Genomic DNA, 8,545 nt, shown 5'->3' with positions numbered 1-8,545 from the left:
TGCTTGTTCTTTACTGGTGCTATTTAATTTCTTATGTAGTTGCTTCTGTAGTGTTATCTAGTTGCTTATCTTGTTAATCACTAGAATTGTGTAGGGTTGCATGAGCTTAGCCTTAGCTTGTTCTAGTCACCTTTCTAGTTGTTAGCTTTTTCTACTAGACTTGTGTTGGGCTTGCTCTTTCTTTGCCTTTGCTAGACTAGGTGCTCGTCCTTGATCAACAAGAAGAGACAAGTTGGCTCACCTGGCTCGGCAAACATTTTCTTTCCCTACCAAGTAGGTTGCAAAGCAAGCTTTCATTTTATGCTACTTATTTTTTTTACCACCAGCGAATAATTCATGTATCATGTGCAATTGATCAAATGGGTAGCACACGAGACATGAGGATGCATGCTAGTTCATAAGGGATGCCCTGTAACCAGCATATGATGGTGCAATTGTATTGCCCCTGCGCCGAATGTTGGGTTCTATGTCGAGTAGGGTCAGTAAGGTAAGGTGTGTTTTTGTGATCATCAGGAGCTCTCTTCCTTCCTTACATAGTACGGGGGTAGGGTTACAAGCAGATCACCCTTGACAATTAGCGCTTTTGTTTCCAAACTAATCACAATCCTATCTGATTGATTGGGTTTCAAAAGTGTTTAAGAATGTAGTTTGAATAGATTCCAAAGTATGTTTGCGAAAGCATTTAAATGTTTAAAATGTATTTAAAAAACAAGCTAGAATTATGTTTGTAAAATAAGTTCAAAAAAGGTTTAAAAACAAGCTTGAAATTTGGCTTCAAAACAATTTGAATTTTAAAGTATAGTTTAAATGGTTTGCAAAATGATTTCTAAAAGGTATTCGAAATATATTTTAAAAAGTTTAGAAAATAACTGGTTTAAACATAGTTTTAAACGAGTTTAGAACATACTTCTATTTGTTTTCCAAATTGTAAATTTCAAAAGGTTTTATTATTATGAATATTTGAAAACAAGATTTGAAAAATTATAAATATTTGAAATATGACGTGGACCAAATCTCCTTTGAAAATCCAGCACGTACCATTTTATTTTCTCTATTTTTTTGGCCTCACCAAATTTCTTTCCTAGGTGGGCCTGCCAACATATCCACACTGCGTCTCTTCCACTTTTTTGGCCTTCAGCTCCAACTCCACCGCTGAAGTTTACCCCATCAACGTCAGCCAGCTCGCCGCCATATGAACAGAGTAGTCGTCCGCTCCAAATCGATTAATCCAATAATTTGCGTTTCTTTTTCATCTTAAGTCAACTACATCAGATCTTTCATCTGCCACTCTCAGTCTCTCAGGGAAGGCTTTCAGTCATCATTATATTGCTAGTAATTTGGTGATAACTTTGCGACTTTATTTGACAAATGAAATAATCTTTACATACACGTGACAGAATGGATATGACTTCATATTAGGTGACATCACATTATATTGGCCCTGTTCTGCAGCACTACTTCAGCAGTACTTTTTAGCGAACGAACAATGTTTTTCTCCCACAATAAATCAGCATAAACCGAAACAAACAGGGCCTTGATACAACACTGCTCTCAAACATTAAGGGTCAAATGGGCAAAAAAGAATGATGGTATATTGGCTATTTCTATGTTCAATCTAAGCTCAATGGTTTACAGAAAAATAAGCCCTGCTTACAGAGAGATAAGCCAACATGACCAAATATGTTATACATGATGGTACACTATTCTTAATAAGTCTTATTGCAATTTTCTATTGAAGACTCATTCTGTGTGTTCCATTCATAGTGAAAAGAAGCACGAAATATTTATTGGTTCATGAACAGAAACCCAAACCGCTCTGATGACAGATACAACATCAGTGCTATTTGTGCAATGACTAAGCCCGAGTAGGCCCTTCAACTGCTGCAGTCCAATAACAATGGAATCCAGTGATTGCAGAAAGAGAATCAACAAGGAAGCCCAATCTCAAAAAGGATCGATGCAAAAGACTAATTAGTGAAAGCAAGGAAAGTAGGCTCATTGTAATCACAAGACTGCAAAGGCTCTACCTGAACAGACCAAATGCAGACTTGAAGATACCAGTAAAGAATGTCAGTGAAAACCGTTTTTCCGATAGGAAGCCGGATCTATGTTCGGGTCAGCTATCTTTTGAGCCGCTGATGAAAGCAAGAGCGACACGATGGCAATCGGTCCAATGGCTATCTCCCTAGAGGTCCCCATTACAGCATACACAAGAGGTGGCACAACACTTGAATCTTACCACAAAAGTGCAGTGGATTAATTGGTATTGACAGCAGCAGTTTCTGGAAGAAAAAAAAACAGTGTTGGAAGAAGGAACAATGGTTTCAGTTAATGCAGATGGTGGTAACTCTTGCAGCATTGAGTGTAACATCAATTTTTAAGGGTTAAATGCAGGAGAATAACTAATATGAGAGCCTTCGATAATCCTATGCAGGGAAAGATTGTACCTGAGATACCTTCAGAGAGCTAACCATTTATCTAAGCCCGTGGCTGTTCAGTCCATCCTGAATATTTGAGAGATCACCCTGTATATTTGGCAAAGATTGTAAATGTTAGTGCTGCATCACATATCAATTGCCAAAAATTGTGAAACTGCTTATAAATGATGCTACTTTCTGTAACTGCTTGCTGGAAGGAAGAAAGAACCTATCAGATAAACAAAAGGTGCAGAATTCCCAAGAGGAAACTGTAAATTGGTACAATAATGCTTTTAGAGCCATTTTGCTAAGAGTGTTGTTCTGATTTTAGGAAAAAAAGGGCGTACCCAGTGCAGAGAGCTCCCGCTCTGTGCGGGGTCTGGGAAAGGGTGTCAGTGGCAAGCCTTACCCTCGCCCGTGCAATGCGAGGAGACCGCGGCTCGAACCCGGGACCTTCCGGTCACAGGCGGTAAGACTCTACCGCTTGCACCAGGCCAATTCTATTTTTCATATCCATGGAAAAGAATTAGGAGGCACTGGGAAGAGTTATGTATTTTCTAAAAAAGAAATGGCTTCATTTTTTAGATTTCTAGAATGAAATTACACACACCAGCAATTAAAGAAAGTAGCAGAATATAAGGAGGTCCAGTTCCTTTACAGCAAGGTGATAAGCTAATATGTAAGATGTAAGGATTAATTCTTTACTGCCAAGCAAATAGGCATGTGCGAACTAAGAACTTATCCAGATTTAAGCATTAGTTAATTACACAGCAAAAATCAGACTCAAAGCTATATAAGAATAGCTGAATTTGTTATCTCTTTTGCCATGCTATATCAGGAAAAACATAGAGGCACTGATCAAGCCTTATGAGGGTGAGCACACACCAGAACCTTAGTTCCAGATGTTTCAAACCTGCTAAAAAGTGGATTTGCAAGAAAGTGGAGAGAGATGGATAGGAACAAATACATCACTGACAATGGGGTGTGCTCAGTAATAGAACAACCAACAAATTATGTGAAGCAAAGACATCATTGACAATGGACTTATGCTCAGTAACAAATGCACAAATTATAGCAACTAACGAAAACAAAACAACACATGCAAAAGAGAATTGCTAAGATATAATGGCATTGTCATCACAGAACTAATGCAAATAGCAAGAAATCATGGAAGGATGAAATAATTAGTCACCATTGCACAATTCCATTGTCTCAGCCTTAAAAAAGTTCATCATTGCACAACCACAAAACCTCAGTAGGTAACATGAAGGAAACAATTAATCATCATTGTATAATGGAGGATATCAGTTCTGCGCATGATCCGCACATTTAAAAACAAGAGAAGCGCAAAATCCGATGGCCTCCTAGGGGAAGGGGGCCAAGATCCTCGCAGTGAGAAGAGGGAGCCGAGGGAAGGGGAGGGGGAGGAGGGGATAGAGTGCACCTCTGCCATGCGCAACGGGCCAGATGCGCTTGTGTGGGGCTCCTCCGGCAATGAAGGCTGGCGAGCCAGATCCACACATGTATCCGGCCCCGGCGCTGGCAAGGAGAGCACACACCGTAGAAAAAGGCCTTTCTGAGCACAGAGATCTCACTCATGCCACAACGAAGAGGAAGGAAGGAAAGCCTCACATCCATTATTACACAGAGATCTGGTGAGGGGACGAACAGATCCAACAGTCAGGTGGGATGGACAGATCTGGTAAATGGGCTGAAAAAATAGAACGATTAGGCAAACTTTATTGTTTGTTGTAAAGCAATGGAAAATTCAAAGGGTCAAACCAACCACACGAATTAAGAGTTATCTGAACTAATTATGGTTAGACCTGTAGGTAACACCATGACCAAACACTCAAAGAGCTTAGTATTTAAATACGCCATGATAGCCGCATATGAAGAACATGAGTCTTTGACCAGCTTTATTAGCAAAATTGGGAATGCATATGACATCTAGCAGAGTTAACCCAACAGGAATGTTTTAATCATAGTGAAATGCTCATAATCTGTAAGTTTAGGTGTCACAGGTTGGGATCAGGGTTGTTCTAGGGGCTTCAATATGGCACTGAAAAAGCTACACATTTTGTGCAAGCATCTACAGCAGCTTACTGAACCAGAAACAAAAATAAAATATCATTGTAGCTTTTCAAGGCAACCTAGTCTTGCAACCTTTGTGTAGGAGCAGAAAAAATATAGAAGTACAAAATCAACCCAGGAGACTAATTAGGTAACTCATAGGTAACTACAGTCATACAACCGCGAAACTGACAATGTTCAGGTTATTACCTTATTGCAGCCAGCCATGAAATTGAAATGGGAGTGTTCTGTAAAGCTGACACCAATTCATGAATTGTTCTTAGTTCTCACATGCAAACCTGAAAAGCTGACACCAATTCATGAATTGAATGTTAGATTTCTTGGCTACAAATGAAAATATGTAACAAAATAATTTAATGAATTGTAACATACATATATGAAAAACGAAAGCCTGCCTAAATGTTGAATGTCCACTTAGCTGGCATTCTTCATAGCACCAACTTCTTATCAAGATCTTAAATGCCAATACCTCAGTAATCTGCAATTATTTCAATACTTGCTATATTTAATCCTAGATAATTGAGTCAGTGAAGATAGAAAAAAATGGGAAACTGAAAAGTAATCTCTTTGTATGGTATGGCTCAGAAAATATGGCCTTATATTCTTAGATGCAATAGTGCTTTATGCTTGTCCATTACTAATACAAATGGGCAAGAAAAATTCTATTAGAAATTGACCAAATTTTATTGCCGGAAATGGGCCAAGTATTGGCTTGCATGTCACAGTTGTTCCAACACAGTACATTGTCACAAAGGCCAAGCCTTTTAGTTGATAATCAAATCAAGCCAACACAATGAAAACAAAACTCAAGTAGGAGACTGAATAAACTCACTATACAATGCCTAAGGAGACCAGACGTCTTTATATCTCTATTAGTCCATTTTCGTTGTGTTAGAACATCAAGTGAAAGGCTTTGCAAATATATGCTGAACTGACCTGAATTGGTTCAGTCATTTTATCAAGCAGGTAGCAGGTGGCAAGCAGGCATACGCGGATGGGCAGGAAACTGCTGCGTGCCAAGGGGCCGACCCAACAACCCAGCACAACGTCAATGGTGTGAGCGCTAGCATGAGACACCTCAGATCCAGATGATGCAAACTTGCAGGCAGGAAGAAAAGTCAGTGCCGTCAGCATATAAAAGAACAGAGAACAACACTGGCCAACAAATAAAAAATGAAAGAACAGAAAAGAAACGTACCAATTCCTCCAAAGTTTGAGCAACTGTGGTGAATTGAAGTCAAGGACGTGATGCTGTGAAGGGAGGATGCGACGCTGACGAGAGGAAGAAAAGAAGCGGCAGTGACATACAAGCGGGTCCAGCTTGAGCGCATTGCCATGGCCTAGCCCAACTCGACTGACCGGTGTGTGCCCACCCTGCAGCTCGGCCGCAGGGCACAGGCGGCTCTTCACCCAAGATGGCGGCCACAGACGCAGAAGGACGGATCCAGCCATTGAAGCACTGGATCCGGCCATGGAGGCCCCCAAAGCTTCACGCTTGGTGCTCTACACAGACTTAGTGGGGGAACAACCGGATCTGGCCATGGAGGCCTCGGATCGACCCCAGCAAAGAAGGCCAACAAGCACAGGTCGACGCGGAACCCCGGCACCGGCGAGGGAAAGAGAGGAGGAGCAAGGTAGAGAGGCCACCTTCACCTATGTCTGCTCGCACCGGAGCCCCCGCGTGCTGGGGGCGCCACCGTTGCACCAGGGGCCGTGCTCGCCTCGCGCCGCTGCACCCTGGGGGTCGCACCTGCCCTGCCACACCGCCGCGCCGGGGGGCGCGCTTGCCCCGCGCCATCGCACCGGGGGTTGGGGGGGGGGGGCACCGTCGCGCGGCCGCCACCACGGGGGAGGGAGAGGGAGAGAGGAATGAAAGAGTAGATCTAGGGTTTAGCAGCACCTCTCATCTGCAATCGAAGGTCCCAAAATAATATTGCTACCGTGGCCGCTCTGGGAGCGCGTTGGCTCATGTCGCTCTCTTGTTTCTACATTGCCACGCTCGAAGCTCTCAAGGTGTTCAGGGAAAATAAACTGAGAAGGAGAGCGCAAGGCAGTGGCCAAAGCAGTAGCAACGGTGGTGAGGACCATCTATGGCGCAAGATCTGGAAGCTAAACTGTCCGAGCAAAGTTAAGCACTTTGTATGGCGTCTTGTACAGAACAGTCATCCATTGAGATCCAACCTGATCCGTAGGGGCATGCGAATTGATCCAAGGTGCCCGGTCTGCAATCGATTTGACGAAGATGGAGGACACCTCTTTTTTAAATGCAAGACCGTCAGACATGTCTGGAATCAATTACAGTTGGAGACTGAGAGAGTCACTTTGGCATCGATGGACTCAGCGAGGAGCGTGATGGAATATATTCTCCAAGCACAGGAAGAGAAAAGAGTGACAATGATTTTCATGTTATGGGCCTGGTGGTCAGAACGTAACAACATCAGGGAAGGTGGGCGGCGACGGATGGCCTCAGGCATTGCTCAGAGCATCAGGTTGCATGTTGCTGAATCTCTGAACAAACATACCATGATGACTGAAAGGACGCCAAGACGCAAAGGGAAATGGTCTAAACCACCAGTTGGGAAGCTGAAGCTAAACTGTGATGCATCGTTCATCCCCTCTGGTGCCACGGGGAGCTGGGGCTTTGTTATTAGGGACAGTGACGTATGGCGATGTCGTCTCAGCAGGAAGAGGCAAAGTGGAGCATCTGCTCGGAGCTTTCCAGGCCGACCTCATTTCATGTTTGCAGGGCGTCCAAGAGGCCACCAGATTGGGGATTGGCAACCTGGTGCTTGAAGCCGATGCTTTGCAAGTCAGGCAGGCTCTCTACTCAGATGATTTTGATGCTAGCGTGGCGGGAGGGTTGGTTGCCGAACTCAAGTTCTTGGTGAACGTAAACTTCATTAGCTTTTAGTGTGCCTATGTGCCTAGAGAATGTAATAGGGTGGCTCATGAATTAGCTGCTAGTGGGTACGATTGTGCCGAAGGGGAGGAACGAATCTTAGATTCCCTTCCAGACCGCATCGTTATTTGTCGCTGGTGATTTGTCCGCAGATGAGTAATAGATCTACCCAGTTTCAAAAAACAAGTGCCTCCCCCTCCACTATCTCACCAAAATAACTCCACATTAGAACGTGTCAATCCTTCGTCATCAACATTCCTCCTTCAATCGCCCTATTAGTGGCCTTAGTGGCGGTTAGATATACGTCGAATATTATGTACTGATCAGTTTGGTTACACTAGGACTCTGAGTTGTATTTGGCAGTATAGGGTAGATTTGGAATAGGACTCTGTAACCCGGCCTCCTCATAAATATGAGAGGAGGGCTGCTGTTGTAACCATGACGACATAGCAACAGGTTCGTGGGAGGGTGGTGGCACGTTGCTGGGACCCTATAGCAGCCGGTGTTGCTGGTACTGGGGAGGAGCGCCCGTAGTCATGCCCCGGGGAATAGGCTTCGGCTGAACCTTGTTAACATATATCGTGCCTCTGGTGTCGTCTGTGATCTTGTATATTCATCTTGGTAGATTCAATCGACGCTTACGCGTGTAGAGATTAGCAGACAGCTGGCCTGCATTGGGGGCTAACTTCTAACAATTGGTATCAAAGCCCATGGTCAGAAAACATAGAAAATCTTAGGGGTCACGTGGTGACAGGGGAGCCCGTTAACGTCTCGGAGGTCACATGGGTTATGTGTGAAATAGAGCGTTGGACTCGGGGTCTGGAAAACGTCTTCTGGAGATCACACGGGGTTGTGTGATGTGAAGAGTTAGGTCCGACGTGTGATGGGGGAGAATGTTAGGTTTAGTCCCACATTCGTAATTGATGGTGGGGGAGCATAACATATAAGACGTGGGCAGCCCTTGTTGACCCGAGATCTCTCCGCACAGGTGAGCAATCTGCTCACCGGCACACTCGCACACTCACACTAGGCCAGAGGTTGAAGAGGGGTTGAGAACAGCACACACACGAGCTCTAGTGCTGGCCGAACTCTGTTTCCTGAATGTGGTGAACTGAACTACTTTCTATTGCTATGC

At 43.9% G+C, this 8,545-nt stretch overlaps 1 long non-coding RNA gene across 1 annotated transcript; it reads right to left on the bottom strand.

Annotated features, from left to right (window-relative positions):
• Positions 1 to 2,104: 2,104 nt before the first annotated feature.
• Positions 2,105 to 4,846, bottom strand: LOC136482646 (uncharacterized). The gene is made up of 3 exons (XR_010765147.1): positions 4,701 to 4,846; positions 2,448 to 2,525; positions 2,105 to 2,282 (listed from the first exon to the last, which is right to left on the bottom strand). It is a non-coding gene; the product is annotated as an uncharacterized lncRNA (long non-coding RNA).
• Between the last annotated feature and the right edge of the window lie 3,699 nt (positions 4,847 to 8,545).

Source organism: Miscanthus floridulus, chromosome 9 (genome assembly GCF_019320115.1).
Source record: "Miscanthus floridulus cultivar M001 chromosome 9, ASM1932011v1, whole genome shotgun sequence".
NCBI classification, from domain to species: domain Eukaryota; kingdom Viridiplantae; phylum Streptophyta; class Magnoliopsida; order Poales; family Poaceae; genus Miscanthus; species Miscanthus floridulus.
This window is presented reverse-complemented; position numbering and strand designations above follow the sequence as displayed.